Raw genomic sequence first — 16,000 nt, forward strand, 5'->3', positions numbered from 1 at the left:
GCAGCTCCTCCTGCCACAATGAACTTTATTGGGCCCAGATAAAGAGGAGGATGGAGCGAGCAGGCCACCATCGCACAGTTGGACAACTGAGGTCCAAATGGAAGGCACTCAAGCAGTCCTTTGTCAGAGAGGGGATTGCTGCTGCCGAGCGGAGGGCACCGCTGTCCAACCCCCCCGCCTACTACTGGAGCATCCGCAGAGTGTGGGTCCAAACAGGCCAGCCCCCATTTTTGCAGAGGTATATGGTCCCCTTCATGGATCACTGCCTTGTTGTGGCGAAGGGGCTTGCGTAACTCAGTGACGCCATAAGCTATGCCGTGCAGGGCCACCCAAGACGGACAGGTCATGGCAGAGAGTTCTGACAAAATGTGGTCCACTGGAGAAGGAAATGGCAACCCACTCCAGTATCCTTGCCAAGAAAACCCCATGGAATGTATCACAAGGCTAAAAGATATGACGCCAGAAGATGAGCCCCTCAGGTCGGAAGGTGTCCAATATACTACTGGGGAAGAGCAGAGGGTATTTCCAAGTAGCGCCAGAAAGAGTGAAGCGGCTGGGCCAAACCCGAAAGGACACTCAGCTGTGGATGTGTCTGGCGGTGAAAAGAAAATCCGATGCTGTAAAGAACAATATTGTTTAGGAACCTGGAATGTCAGATCAATGAATCAAGGTAAGCTGGAGGTGGTCAAACATGAGATGGCAAGATTGAACATCGACATCTTGGGAATCAGCGAACTCAAATGGACAGGCATGGGCGAATTTAATTCAGGTGACCATCATATCTACTATTGTGGGCAAGAATCCCTGAGAAGAAATGGAGTAGCACTCATAGTCAACAAAAGGGTGGGAAAAGCAGTACTGGGGTACAATCTTAAAAATGATAGAATGATCTCAGTACGAATCCAAGGCAAACCATTCAACATCACAGTAATTCAAGTCTATGCCCCAACCACTGATGCCGAAGAAGCTGAGGTTGATCGGTTCTATGAAGACCTACAACACCTTCTAGAACTAACACCAAAAAAAGATGTCCTCTTCATCATAGGGGATTGGAATGCTAAAGTAGGAAGTCAAGAAATCACCGGGATAACAGGCAGGCATGGCCTTGGTGTACAAAATGAAGCAGGACAAAAGCTAATAGAGTTTTGCCAAGAGAACATGCTGATCATAGCAAACACTCTTTTCCAACAGCACAAGAGGCGACTCTACACATGGACGTCACCAGATGGTCAATATCGAAATCAGATTGATTATGTCCTTTGCAGCCAAAGATGGAGAAGCTCCATACAGTCAGTCAAAACAAGACCTGGAGCTGACTGTGGCTCAGATCATGAGCTGCTTCTTGCAAAATTTTGGCTTAAATTGAAGAACGTCGGGAAAACCACTAAACCTTTCAGGTATGACCTCAATCATATCCCTGATGAATATACAGTGGAGGTGAGGAATAGATTTCAGGGATTAGACCTGATAGACAGAGTGCCTGAGGAACTATGGACGGAGGTCCGTAACATTGTTCAGGAGGCAGCAACGAAATCCGTCCCAAAGAAAAAGAAATGCAAGAAAGCCAAGTGGCTGTCTGATGAGGCTTTACAAGTAGCTCACGAAAGAAGGGAAGCGAAAAGCAAAGGAGAAAGGGGAAGATATACCCAACTGAATGCAGAGTTCCAGAGAATAGCAAGGAGAGACAAGAAGGCCTTCTTAAATGAACAATGCCAAGAAATCGAGGAAAACAACAGAATGGGAAAGACTAGAGATCTCTTCAAGAAAATTGGAGATCTCAAGGGAACGTTTTGTGCAAAGACGGGCATGATAAAGGACAAAGAAGGCAGGGACCTAACAGAAGCAGATGAGATTAAGAAGAGGTGGCAAGAATACACAGAAGAACTATACAGGAAAGATCTGAATGTCCCTGATAGCCATGATAGTGCGGTCACTGAACTTGAGCCAGACATCCTAGAGAGTGAAGTCAAGTGGGCCTTAGGAAGCATTAGTAACAACAAAGCTAGCGGAGATGACAGTATTCCAGCCGAGCTATTTAAAATCCTAAAAGATGATGCTGTTAAAGTGCTGCATTCAATATGCCAACAAATCTGGAACACTCAACAGTGGCCACAAGACTGGAAAAGGTCAGTTTACATTCCAATTCCAAAGAAGGGCAACGCCAAAGAGTGTTCAAACTACCGCACAATTGCGCTCATTTCACATGCCAGCAAGATGATGCTCAAAATCCTACAAGCTAGGCTTCAGCAGTATGCGAGCCGAGAACTACCGGAAGTACAAGCTGGGTTTCGAAGAGGCAGAGGAACTAGAGATCAAATCGCCAACATTCGCTGCATCATGGAGAAAGCAAGAGAATTCCAGAAAAACGTCTATTTCTGCTTCATTGACTACGCTAAAGCCTTTGATTGTGTGGATCACAACAAACTGTGGCAAATTCTGAAAGTGATGGGAGTACCAGACCACCTTACCTGTCTCCTGAGAAACCTGTACGAGGGTCAAGAAGCAACAGTAAGCACCAGAAATGGAACAACCGATTGGTTCAAAATTGGGAAAGGAGTACGACAAGGCTGCATATTGTCACCCTGCTTATTTAACTTATATGCAGAGTACATCATGAGAAATGCTGGGTTGGATGAATCAGAGGTCGGAATTAAGATTGCCGGGAGAATTATCAACAACCTCCGATATGCAGACGATACCACCCTAATGGCAGAAAGCGAAGAGGATCTGAAGAGCCTCTTGTTGAGGGTGAAAGAGGAGAGTGCAAAAGCTGGTTTGAAACTCAACATTAAAAAAACTAAGATCATGTCATCTGGCCCCATCACTTCCTGGCATATAGAAGGGGAAGAAATGGAAGCAGTGACAGATTTTACTTTCTTGGGCTCCAAGATCACCGCAGACGGTGACTGTAGCCATGAAATTAAAAGACGCTTGCTCCTTGGGAGGAAAGCTATGGCCAACCTAGACAGCATAGTAAGAAGCAGAGACATCACCTTGCCGACAAAGGTCCGTCTAATCAAAGCTATGGTTTTCCCAGTAGTAATGTATGGCTGTGAGAGCTGGACTATAAGGAAGGCTGAGCGCTGAAGAATTGATGCTTTCGAACTGTGGTGCTGGAGAAGACTCTTACGAGTGCCGTGGACTGCAAGGAGGTCAAATCAGTCCATCCTAAAGGAAATCAACCCTGAGTGCTCATTGGAAGGACAGATAATGAAGCTGAAGCTCCAATATTTTGGCCACCTAATGCGAAGAGAAAACTCCCTGGAAAAGACCCTGATGCTGGGAAAGACTGAAGGCAAAAGGAGAAGGGGACGGCAGAGTATGAGATGGCTAGATAGCATCACGGATGCAATGAATATGAACTTGAGCACGCTCCGGGAGAGAGCGCAGGACAGGAAGGCCTGGCGTGCTATGGTCCATGGGGTCACGAAGAGTCGGACACGACTGAATGACTGAACAACAACAACAACAATATGCCTGGTAAGTTATAGTTATCCCATCCCATCATCAAGCTCAACTAAATATGAAGACAAGGATGTGTACCGAAAATGAAGCTATCTCTTTGTGGTCTCATGCAGAAACAAACAAATCCTGACATTTAGCCTGCAATCCTATGCTTGCTAGGGATGGGGGAGAATTTCTCCCTGAAACTTCGGGGGGCCGAGTGCCAACGCATTCGGTCCTCCGAAGGTTGTTCGGGGAGAAATTCTCCGCCCCCCCGCCCCCCGCCCCCCCCGGGATGGGACTTACCTTTCACGAATGTCCCTCCCGGCGGTGGGTCCTGGCGGCGGTTCGGCAGGTCTTCGTCAGGGGCGGGGGCGGCAGCCGGTCTTTCGACCGGCTGCCACCGCCGCCATTACAAGAAAAGTAAAAAAAAAACAACGCCCCTGTGATAGGCTACGTAACGATTAACGTAGCCTATCAGCCATGATAGGCTACGTTAATCGTTACGTAGCCTATCACAGGGGCGTTTTTTTCTTTTTTTCCTTTTGAAGTTCACGGCCGGGGAGACGGGGTGCTTCTCCCTGGCCTGAATTTCGGCCGGGCGAGGCGGGAAGCCTCCCCCCCAGCCTGAATTTCGGCTGGGCGAGGAGGGAAGCCTCCCCCCCCGATCTGAACTTTGGGGGGGAGCAGCGAAGCGCCTCCCCCCCACCGCGAAGCAAGCTGCGAGACCAGGTAAGTGACTTTCGTGCATCCCTAATGCTTGCTGAACTTGGACAGAAAAAGGTCCCATCATCTTCCGGCCACTTTGGCTGGTTGAAGAAGGGATGCTGGGAACTGCATTTTTTTCCCTGTACAACCACATGCATAGGATTATGCGGGCCTGGCTACTACAACTCATATTACACACTGACACACTGTCCATTTCCAGGGAAATGCTGCTGCTGCCGGTCTCTGCAGTGCACACAGGGGGACTGGCACCAGCCCAGCAGCAACAGGGCCAGCCTCTCGGTGCCGTCTTCCTTCTTCATGTAGTGATTGCTGAATTTTTGCACCCCACCCACCCCACCTTTCTACCAAGACATTGGCACTCAAGTCAACTCATGAGCAAGTGTTCATCTGAGACCTTGGAGATCTGGGTATAGTCCACTCAGCCATGGAAGCTCACTGGGTGACTTTGGCCCAGTCAGAAAGCCCCAGCCTACTACCTCAGTGTTGTTGTTGTCAGCGTTAATGGAGAGGAAGAGGCTAATGTGAGCCGCCTTGGGTTCCTTGCGCTAGGAAAAAAGGTGGCATTTATGCAATGCATCACTAGAATAAACAGATACCATGGCATTGCAAATGTAGAAGTGGGGTGACTAGAAGTGCAATCCTGTGCATGTTTACGGAAGTCCAACAGTCCCCATCACACCAAAACTGTCAGTACTGTATAATCTGCCTCCCTAATTATCCCTTCATCATTAGACCTTGTGGTGGGAGGACAGAATCAGTGGTCCTTATGGTAGTGGGGATGGTGATAGACAGATCAATCAGTGACTGTGGTTTTGTTCACTCACCACATATATAAAGGCATTCATTCTGTTACTGTGACATCCCACAGCTGTGCATCGTGCCTTGCTGGTGGAGGAGGCACTGAGGGCCGCGGAGGGGAGAGGACAGAGGAGGAGGAGGAGGAAGAGGAAGAGGAGGAGGAAGAGCCAGCAGCAAGAGGAGCAGCATCTGTGGAGGAAGGCCACCCTTCTTCCACAGATGAAGCCCCTCCTCTTGTGATCCTGACGCGTCTGATAAGAGACGTCCGGATGCTCAGGAGGACCTGTAAGTAGTACTACAGAATGGCACCTGACCTGAGCTAACAAGTCTGCCTGCAAGATGCATATTACCATTGTGCTTTATTCTTCTCTTTCTTTCTACACACAGGTGACGACCTTCGAAGAAGGGTGGAGGCCCTGGAGCGGGAAAGCTATCCTCCTCCTATGGGCTGAGGCCTGCAGCCACAGCCAGCCAGACCAACGTTGTTTTTGAATTGTTGAATTGTTTCTGTGTTTTGTTTTGATCTGTTCTGTTTGTATATAAAGTTCTTTCTAAAAAATAGGTAACAATTCCTTGGTTCAAGTCCACAGATATAATTTCTTAAATCTAGATCATTGTACACAATGATCTCTGTGTTTGCTTACTGTTAACTGCAACAAGAATGCCTCCCCAGAATCCCAGCCAAACAAGAACAGCTGCTGTAAGCTTCCCTCATAGGGAGATGGACAGTCTGCATCCCTGATGTTATGAATGAATGCATTCAAGACGAGGCTGGACAGCCATCTGCCAGGGATGCTCTGACTTGGATACCTGCATTGAGCAGGGGGTTGGACTCAATGGCTTTGTAGGCCCCTTCCAACCCTATGATTCTGTGGCGCTACGATTCTATGAAGTATGCTTTGTTTTACGTGTAGGTGCATATCACATACATGTAAACTGGACGCATACCAGAGGGATCTTTTCACATAGAGCTCTCGGTGCTTAGGAAAACCCAAAAGCTGAGGGAGTCCAGGGAGAGACCACAACAAGGTCTTTGAAAGCAATTCCGTGATTTATGAAAGAATTTTAAATGAATTAAAAGCACACATCAACATCAAGAGAAATAGAACTATACATACATTTGGGGAATCAGAATCATACTAACATTCAGAGGGGTAAAGACACACATATACAGTTGATAGCGGAGTACACTGGGATGCACAGAGAACTCTGTGTGTGTGTGTGTGTGTGTGTGTAGTAGGGATGTATGCTGTTGCATAGTCCACCACACACAGTCGGGTAGCACAACTGGATTCTGCATGTGAGGTATTATAAAGCTCCGCCACATATCGCCAGTGCTTTGGGCTCTGCCCAGGCCAGACAGGGACTGCAGGATTGGACAAAGTTCTGAGGGACACCTCAGTGTGACCACTCACAAATTGTCTCATTCTGCCTCATTGTCCCTCAGAACTCTGGCTCACATTAGCAGCAGTGTCATCATCCCAGGGGTCCTCCTCGTCACTTGATGACTGCTCTCCTCTGCTGCTGACAGCTGGTGGGGGGGGAGGTGCTCCTTGGCAATCCATCCCCTGTGGGAGCGTATGAAGGCGAGGGTGGAGACATGTTGTGGTGTGAGTCTGCTTCGGTGGGTGGTGACAATGTTGCTAGTGGTGGAGAAAAGCCTTTCAGGGGCCACACTCGAGGGAGGGCAAGATAGATGCCAAATGGCGACTTTGGTCAGATGTGGCCAAACGCCACATTTTGTATCCCAGTATAGGAGAGGATCACTCTCTGGGCTGATCTGTGTTCCCGAGAAACTCTCTCTTGAATAACCTTCAAGTTCCCGGACAGCCACATCATAGGCTGATGCTTTCTTGGCTGCTTTGGCACATTCCCCCTGCCTGCGCCCACTTACACCAAGCTCCACTGCCATTGAGGAGTAAAAGCTGAACTTGAGACAAGATGCCCCTGTGTCTGACTCTGTTTGTTGTGTTGGTGGTGCAGCTGCTGTGGTGTCATCATTGCCCCTCCTGCTGGTGATGGTGCTACTGCTGCAGATATTGTCTTCAGGAGAGGTAGTAGTCCTACTAGCCTCACCCAGCTCCTTCTCATCCAGCCCATCCCTCTGGAAGCACTCCATGACTCTCTCAGTCAAATATTTTTTTTAAACTTTGGAAGTCAGGGTTGTCGTTTGGAGGCTCCGCACTCGTTGAGCTATCCCTGGTTCAAGGAATGCAGCAGCAACGTATTTCATGTCCCCCCTGATTGAAGTTATGTGTTTGTTGGTGCCCAGCTCCTGCAGAAGGAATTATGCAAGCCTAACTGCAGGATTGGGGAATAATTGACTGCCTCCAGCACTGGTGCGCTCACAAATCTCAGAATGGCATTTTCTCAGCACCCCCTCTATGATCCTCAGCACAGGTAGCACTTGGCCCAGTGTGGCATAGTCTGCACTCAGTACCGCTGTGCATTCATCAAAATTTTTTAAAATGTCTGCCAGGTCTTGCATCCAGAGCCACTGATGTGGTGTGACAAAAAATTTGGAGTGGTGTTGTTTCTGTGATGTAGTCATTTATAGCTGGTCTCTGCTCACAGAGTCTCTGAAACATATGCAATGTGATGTTCCAGCGTGTGGACACATCCAAAATGAATTTGTGTTCTGGAAGGCCACGGCTACGTTGGATGGCACCGATTGCCTCCATTGCTGAGCAGGACTGCCTGAAGTGGGTGCAAATGGATCGGGCCACCTTAAGTAGCTTGCCAATTTTAGGGGAGTCATTGCTCAATCCAGAATGCACCACAAGGTTCAAGCAGTGCGCAACGCACGGAATGTGGTTTAGCTGTGCAATGTGGGCTGCTTTTAGGTAGTTTGAGGCATTGTCTGTTGCTACACAGCCCACTGTAAGATTTAAGGGGGCCAACCAGGACTGAACAACACCACTGATGATGCTGCTGATGTTTTCCACTGTGTGTGTCCCTGAGAGCATTGTGAGGGACAATGTCATTGTTCTACGACTCAGTCGGCTGCTCGCACTGATGGATACCCATTGCGCGGTGACACACAGATAAGACTTTGTTTGGTTACTTGTCCATGTGTCACTCATTAAATGTACACTTCCTCCAACTGCACATTTCAAATCCTGTTGGAGCACCCGTCTGATTGCAGAATCCAGGGCTGGAATGGCTACGCCACTGATGTAGTGAGGAGAGGGGACATCCCACCGAGGGCAGATGCTCTTAATGAAGGCCAAAAAGTCTTCATCTTCCACCAGGGAGAAGGGAAGCATATGTGCTGCAATGGCCACTGTCAGGAGGTGGGTCCACAGTCGTGCCTGGGCACTGTCAGAGGGTAATTTCTGTGTCAGCACAAGGCATTTCTCCAGTGAGACCTGCCTCTTAGCGAAGCTGCCTTCTGTGCCCTTCCCACCCAGACCACTTTGCGTGAGGTCTTTGGAAGATGAGGCAAAGGTGGTACTGTTCTTTTTGGATGGTTGTGGCTTCCCATTGCTATCTTTGGGCACAAGAAGCGGATGATGCACCTCCATGTGTCGCCTCATGGCAGACGTGCCCACTCGTGGACAGCCCCCTTCTTTTCCCAGCCGCACACGGCTTCGACAAATATCGCACATCACAACATAGCGGTCATTCTCTGCATATTTGAAGAAGCACCACACATAGGAGCTCACCCTGCCACCACCATTTCTTCTTTGGGGAATGGGGGTTTCGGTTCCAGATGAGGTGGCATCTGGAGCTGCATGTTTCCACTCATCTGTGGATGGTGTTGTTGATGGTGTTGTTGATGGTGCTGACCAGTGCTTAGCAGGGGACGTTTGTTCCTGAGGTTTGGGATTGCTCCCACAGAACCCAGAAGTCTGGAAGTGGAGAACAGAGTCAGACCCAGTCTCAGCAGGGACATCATTGATATAGAAGAGCTCCTCATCATCTTCGCTGTCCGGATCACTGATGACGCTAAGTCCTCTGGCCTTTTTTTCAAAATCACCTGAGCCGCCACCCACGAGGTGATCATCAGCAGGCAGCTGTGGACCTGGTTCACCTGTCCCACTTCCGCTGTCTGATGCAGGGAGGATTGTGGGCGTCTCTGTAAAGATTCAAAATAGATAGAAGCAGAGTTTCATGAGAAATGCGACTTTTACACATGAGTAATAGCCAAGAGAATAAAACTGTGTTGTTGTAGCAATTATGAAACATAGCTTGGAGGACTTGCAATCAATCCACATGACACAAGGTGCAGTTGTAAGCTACTCCTGCACTACCGAGCACTGAGAAAATGCATTAGGTGCAAAAAAAATGTACTGTACAGACTTGGAAACTCAACGAGAGTTATCTAAACATGTCCTCACTGGTGAAAGTCTGAAAAGCATGGGGGAGGAGATATCTGGCTCCCTTGCAAGGTCCACTCCTTTCATCAGCTCTATTATACCATTGTGTGGGACTCACCACCCACAGGGCTGGCCCAACGCGTTTTGCTTCCTGAGGCAAAGGGTAAAATGGCACCCCTTCCATCCTACGTAGGGCGATAGCTGAATCTTACTTGAACAGTGACAATGGGAGAGCCTCTTCCACCACACCAGAGGACAACAAGCTGGCTGACGAGTTGCAAGGCAGTCTGAGGAGCACCCCCAGTTCTGTGCCACAACACCTCGCTGCTCCCTAACGATAGGGCTGGTCCTGACCTGAGCACATACTTGGCGAATCCCACTGCCTTTTTCCAGGGTGCATTTGTGGTCCCCCAGGAGCAGTGCCTGATTAGTCAGGCCCTCTTTTTGTAGTAGCCATATCGGGGGTAAGACTAAAGAGACTAAATAAGTCTCTGACTCGGATTTCTGCAACATTTTAAAAACCATCCTCAGAAATGTAATTGCTTAATCAATTCACATTGCAGCTCTAGTTAAAAGAGATCAAGCCCAAACAAGACAGCAAACTATGATGAATGGCTTTGGAAACAAAGCAAGCACAAAACACTGAAGTGTTTTCCCACTGAAAGGGTGTATCGTTTGAGAAAGTATTGCAGTTCTTTTAAAGACTTGGGGTTTTCTTTAGTACTGGAGCACCATGTAACATTTAAATAATATGAAATATGTTCACAGCAATGAATATGAATGAATGTAAAACAGTCGTGTATGTTTTGTTGTTTTGAAGAAGAAGATCCCTTCCCCAAATGCTCCCCTCCAAAGGTTTTGGACTTCAACTCCCATCAGGCCCAGCCGGCATGACCAATGGTCAATAATGCTGGGAGTTGTAGCCCAAAGCATCTGGAAGGCTGCAGGTTGCAGAAGGTTACTGTAGGGACTATTCAAATATTCAAAGATATTTATTTGTATCCAGATATTCACAAGCACCTGTGGTGACAGAGTCTTACCAGATTCATCCTTTGGAATGAACGTCGGGAAAACCACTAAACCGTTCAGGTATGACCTAAATCATATCCCTGATGAATATACAGTGGAGGTGAGGAATAGATTTCAGGGATTAGACCTGATAGACAGAGTGCCTGAGGAACTATGGACGGAGGTCCGTAACATTGTTCAGGAGGCAGCAACGAAATCCATCCCAAAGAAAAAGAAATGCAAGAAAGCAAAGTGGCTGTCTGATGAGGCTTTACAAGTAGCTCACGGAAGAAGGGAAGCGAAAAGCAAGGGAGAAAGGGGAAGATATACCCAACTGAATGCAGAGTTCCAGAGAATAGCAAGGAGAGACAAGAAGGCCTTCTTAAATGAACAATGCCAAGAAATCGAGGAAAACAACAGAATGGGAAAGACTAGAGATCTCTTCAAGAAAATTGGAGATCTCAAGGGAACGTTTTGTGCAAAGACGGGCATGATAAAGGACAAAGAAGGCAGGGACCTAACAGAAGCAGATGAGATTAAGAAGAGGTGGCAAGAATACACAGAAGAACTATACAGGAAAGATCTGAATGTCCCTGATAGCCATGATAGTGCGGTCACTGAACTTGAGCTGGACATCCTCGAGAGTGAAGTCAAGTGGGCCTTAGGAAGCATTAGTAACAACAAAGCTAGCGGAGATGACAGTATTCCAGCCGAGCTATTTAAAATCCTAAAAGATGATGCTGTTAAAGTGCTGCATTCAATATGCCAACAAATTTGGAACACTCAACAGTGGCCACAAGACTGGAAAAGGTCAGTTTACATTCCAATTCCAAAGAAGGGCAACGCCAAAGAGTGTTCAAACTACCATACAATTGCGCTCATTTCACATGCCAACAAGGTGATGCTCAAAATCCTACAAGATAGGCTTCAGCAGTATGCGAACCGAGAACTACCGGAAGTACAAGCTGGGATTAGAAGAGGCAGAGGAACTAGAGATCAAATCGCCAACATTCGCTGCATCATGGAGAAAGCAAGAGAATTCCAGAAAAACGTCTATTTCTGCTTCATTGACTACGCTAAAGCCTTTGATTGTGTGGATCACAACAAACTGTGGCAAATTCTGAAAGTGATGGGAGTACCAGACCACCTTACCTGTCTCCTGAGAAACCTGTACGAGGGTCAAGAAGCAACAGTAAGAACCAGACATGGAACAACCGAGTGGTTCAAAATTGGGAAAGGAGTACGACAAGGCTGCATATTGTCACCCTGCTTATTTAACTTATATGCAGAGTACATCATGAGAAATGCCGGGTTGGATGAATCAGAGGTCGGAATTAAGATTGCCGGGAGAATTATCAACAACCTCCGATATGCAGACGATACCACCCTAATGGCAGAAAGTGAAGAGGATCTAAAGAGCCTCTTGTTGAGGGTGAAAGAGGAGAGTGCAAAAGCTGGTTTGAAACTCAACATTAAAAAAACGAAGATCATGGCATCTGGCCCCATCTCTTCCTGGCATATAGAAGGGGAAGATATGGAAGCAGTGACAGATTTTACTTTCTTGGGCTCCAAGATCACGGCAGACGGTGACTGTAGCCATGAAATTAAAAGACGCTTGCTCCTTGGGAGGAAAGCTATGGCCAACCTAGACAGCATAGTAAGAAGCAGAGACATCACCTTGCCGACAAAGGTCCATCTAATCAAAGCTATGGTTTTCCCAGTAGTAATGTATGGCTGTGAGAGCTGGACTATAAGGAAGGCTGAGCGCCGAAGAATTGATGCTTTCGAACTGTGGTGCTGGAGAAGACTCTTACGAGTCCCCTGGACTGCAAGGAGGTCAAATCAGTCCATCCTAAAGGAAATCAACCCTGACTGCTCATTGGAAGGACAGATAATGAAGCTGAAGCTCCAATATTTTGGCCACCTAATGCGAAGAGAAAACTCCCTGGAAAAGACCCTGATGCTGGGAAAGACTGAAGGCAAAAGGAGAAGGGGATGGCAGAGGATGAGATGGCTAGATAGCATCACGGATGCAATGAATATGAACTTGAGCACGCTCCGGGAGAGAGCGCAGGACAGGAAGGCCTGGCGTGCTATGGTCCATGGGGTCACGAAGAGTCGGACACGACTGAACGACTGAACAACAAGATATCTTGACTTTCATCCCGCCGCTGCAGAGTCTCCTTGGGAACATTTTTATCCACTTTGGGTTTGGAGACACTGCCCTTCCGCTCACCATCCAAGAACTTCCTTCCTCTTCCTCCGGAGTTGTGGCCGGTTGTGCCTGTGTCACTTTCTGTAGCGGAAATTGGCGGTGTGCGCTGCTCACGGGTGCGGGGTGGGCTGGGGCTGGGGCTGCTGTCGCTGCTGGTCACACCTTGGGCTTCCTCCACTTCCATCTCATTATTAAAATACCGCTGAAATGCAACCTCAGCGGTGTATGTTCTTGCCGGGGGTCCATGACTCTTTTGAGTGCCGGATTGACCACGGGTTCCTCTTTTCTCCTTGTTCATGTCTCTGGGCAGAAGGAGACATAAATGCATGTGGCAAAGCTGAAATCATGTGAACAGCCTACAATCGCAGATATAGTACAGTGTAGAAGTAGTTACCCTCCAATCCAGCCATTCAGTGCTAACTAAATAGGGGCATATTGTAGAGCAGACTAGGCTGGAAAGCCCAGGATGGAGGATGTCGTCCATCCATGCCCAGGAGGATGGGGGATGGAGTCCTTCCAGCTCCCCCCTCCCCCTGCCCCAGAAAGAAATACATAGGCAGGCACATGGGTGAATCCTGGAAAGCCCAGGAGGATGGGGGATGGAATCCTTCCAGCTCCCCCCCTCCCCCAACCCCAGAAAGAAATACATAGGCAGGCACATGGGTGAATCCTGGAAAGCCCAGGAGGATGGGGGATGGAATCCTTCCAGCTCCCCCCCTCCCCCCACCCCAGAAAGAAATACATAGGCAGGCACATGGGTGAATCCTGGAAAGCCCAGGAGGATGGGGGATGGAATCCTTCCAGTTCCCCCCCCACCCAACACACTCAGAAATACATAGACAGGCACATGGGTGAATCCTGGAAAGCCCAGGAGGATGGGGGATGGAATCCTTCCAGCTCCCCCCCTCCCCCAACCCCAGAAAGAAATACATAGGCAGGCACATGGGTGAATCCTGGAAAGCCCAGGAGGATGGGGGATGGAATCCTTCCAGTTCCCCCCCCACCCCAACACACTCAGAAATACATAGGCTGGCACATGGGTGAATCCTGGAAAGCCCAGGAGGATGGGGGATGGAATCCTTCCAGCTCCCCCCTCCCCCTGCCCCAGAAAGAAATACATAGGTAGGCACATGGGTGAATCCTGGAAAGCCCAGGAGGATGGGGGATGGAATCCTTCCAGCTCCCCCCTCCCCCTGCCCCAGAAAGAAATACATAGGTAGGCACATGGGTGAATCCTGCAAAGCCCAGGAGGATGGGGGATGGAATCCTTCCCGCTCCCCCTCCCCCCGCCCCAGAAAGAAATACATAGGTAGGCACATGGGTGAATCCTGGAAAGCCCAGGAGGATGGGGGATGGAATCCTTCCAGCTCCCCCTCCCCCCGCCCCAGAAAGAAATACATAGGCAGGCACATGGGTGAATCCTGGAAAGCCCAGGAGGATGGGGAATGGAGTCCTTGAAGGATGCCTTCCCACCCAGTTCCCCCTGCTCCTCCATCTCACCCCAAAATCACTAAGCATAGGGGCACATTCAGGTAAAGTAAACATACCTTCACTGTAATAAAGAAAAAAGAAAAAAGGTTGAACTGCAGTGCCGTAGAATGCGGGGATGCAGAGAAAGAAACACCCTCCTTGCAGCAGCTGGGACGGAACAGCAGCGGCACCTGTTCTAGTCTGTCTCTGGACTCTGGAGTCTAGCTTGGAGCAAGTGAGGCTGCATGACTGCCATCCTATGTGAACTGATGGCGGGAATCCAGGGGATAAATGGTCAATGAGTTCCCTCCCCTAAATGACATCATCTTCCTGGTGGGATGGTCTGGAGGGATCTCGCTCACGTGACCTCACCTGACCTGAACCTGACCTCACACAGACAATAAAAGTATGAAACAAAAGATGAGGCTATGCAGCTCAGCCTCAGGGCAGGCAGGCTACGTGCACTTCATGACCCCGTCCCTCCCAGCGAAAGAAAGCCACATCATAGCAGGAAAGGAAACTGCATGTTTATTAAATAGTTTTGTGAAATCCCTTTAGCCATCTTTCATCCTAATTTGTGAAGTTGCCTTCGTAAATACCTTTGTAAAACTTTTGGCAGATAAAAAAAATAAAGTGCCGCGTGAGCTCATGTTCGGGTAGACCGGGGCGCCCCGTCCCGGGATAGGGTTCGGCGAACCGAATGTGGCTGATTTCGGACCCATTTCACTTTTGAGAGAATTTCTCTGAAATCCCTAGTACGGAAATGGCGGCACCCATGGGCGCTGCAATTTGCGTTCCTTATTTTGGCACGTCTTAGTCTATGTAAACATTTACGTAGACTACGGCAAAAATAAGGGGAACGCAAATACGCATTTGCGTACGCGCTTTTTTTTTTTTACTCAGCCGTGATAGGCTACGTAAACATTTACGTAGCCTATCATGGCTGACTGCAGGGATGCAAATGGCGGCAGCTATGGCCTCCGCCATTTGTGGGCCCGGCCGGCCAGGATTTGGGGGTGGAGGGACGGAGCGCCTCCCACCCCGGCCAGGATTTGGGGGGGAGGGACAGAGCACCTCCCCCCCAGCCAGAATTTCAGGGGGGAGGGACGGAGCACCTCCTCCCCTGGCCAGAATTTCAGAGGGAGGGACGGAGCACCTTCCCCCCACAGCAAATCAAATTTTGTTAAAGGTAAGTGACTTTTGTACATCCCTATCATCCCTAGGAACCAGGCAAGTCTCCCTGGTGTCAGGATTCCTTTAGCCCCCTCTTTGCTTCAACGCCAGAAACAAACACAAACAATCTGTTGCCAGGCCCAATTCGGTGTGCTAGGTATGATGTAGGGATGGACAAAATGGACTTACCTTTTAATGAAACTGATTCGCAGTGGGGGGGAGGTGCTCCATCCCTCCCCATGAAATTCTGGCCAGGGGGGATGCGCTCTGTCCCTCCCCCCAGAAATTCTGGCTGGGGGGGAGGCGCTCCATCCCTCCCCCCCAAAATTCTGGCCGAGGGGAGGCGCTCCATCCCTCCTCCCCCGAATCCTGGCTGGCCGGGTCTGCAAATGGTGGTGGCTGTAGCCCCCGCCATTTGCATCCCTGCAGTCAGCCGTGATAGGCTATGTAAACATTTATGTAGCCTATTATGGTATTTTTTAAAAAACTAGCCATGATAGGCTATGTAAATCTTTACGTAGCCTATAGGGATGGCGGAGAATTTCTCCCTGAATCTTCGGGGGGCCGAGCGCCAATGTGTTTGGCCCCCTGAACAAGTTTTGGGGACAAATCCTCTGCATCCCCCCATCCCCCGCACCCCCCCCGGGATGGGACTTACCTTCCCTGAATGTCCCTCCCAGCGGCGGGTCCGGCTGGCGGTTCATCGGGTGTTCGAGCAGGGCGGGAGCGGCAGCCGGTCTTTCGACTGGCTGCCGCTGCTGCCATTGCAATCAAAGAAAAAAAAAATCCCCTGATAGGCTACGTGACGATTCACGTAGCCTATCACGGCTAGATTTGCAAAGTC

The sequence above is a fragment of the Heloderma suspectum genome, chromosome 1 (assembly GCF_057233095.1).
Source record: "Heloderma suspectum isolate Gila_16-S chromosome 1, 16-S_ref, whole genome shotgun sequence".
Lineage (NCBI taxonomy): Eukaryota > Metazoa > Chordata > Lepidosauria > Squamata > Helodermatidae > Heloderma > Heloderma suspectum.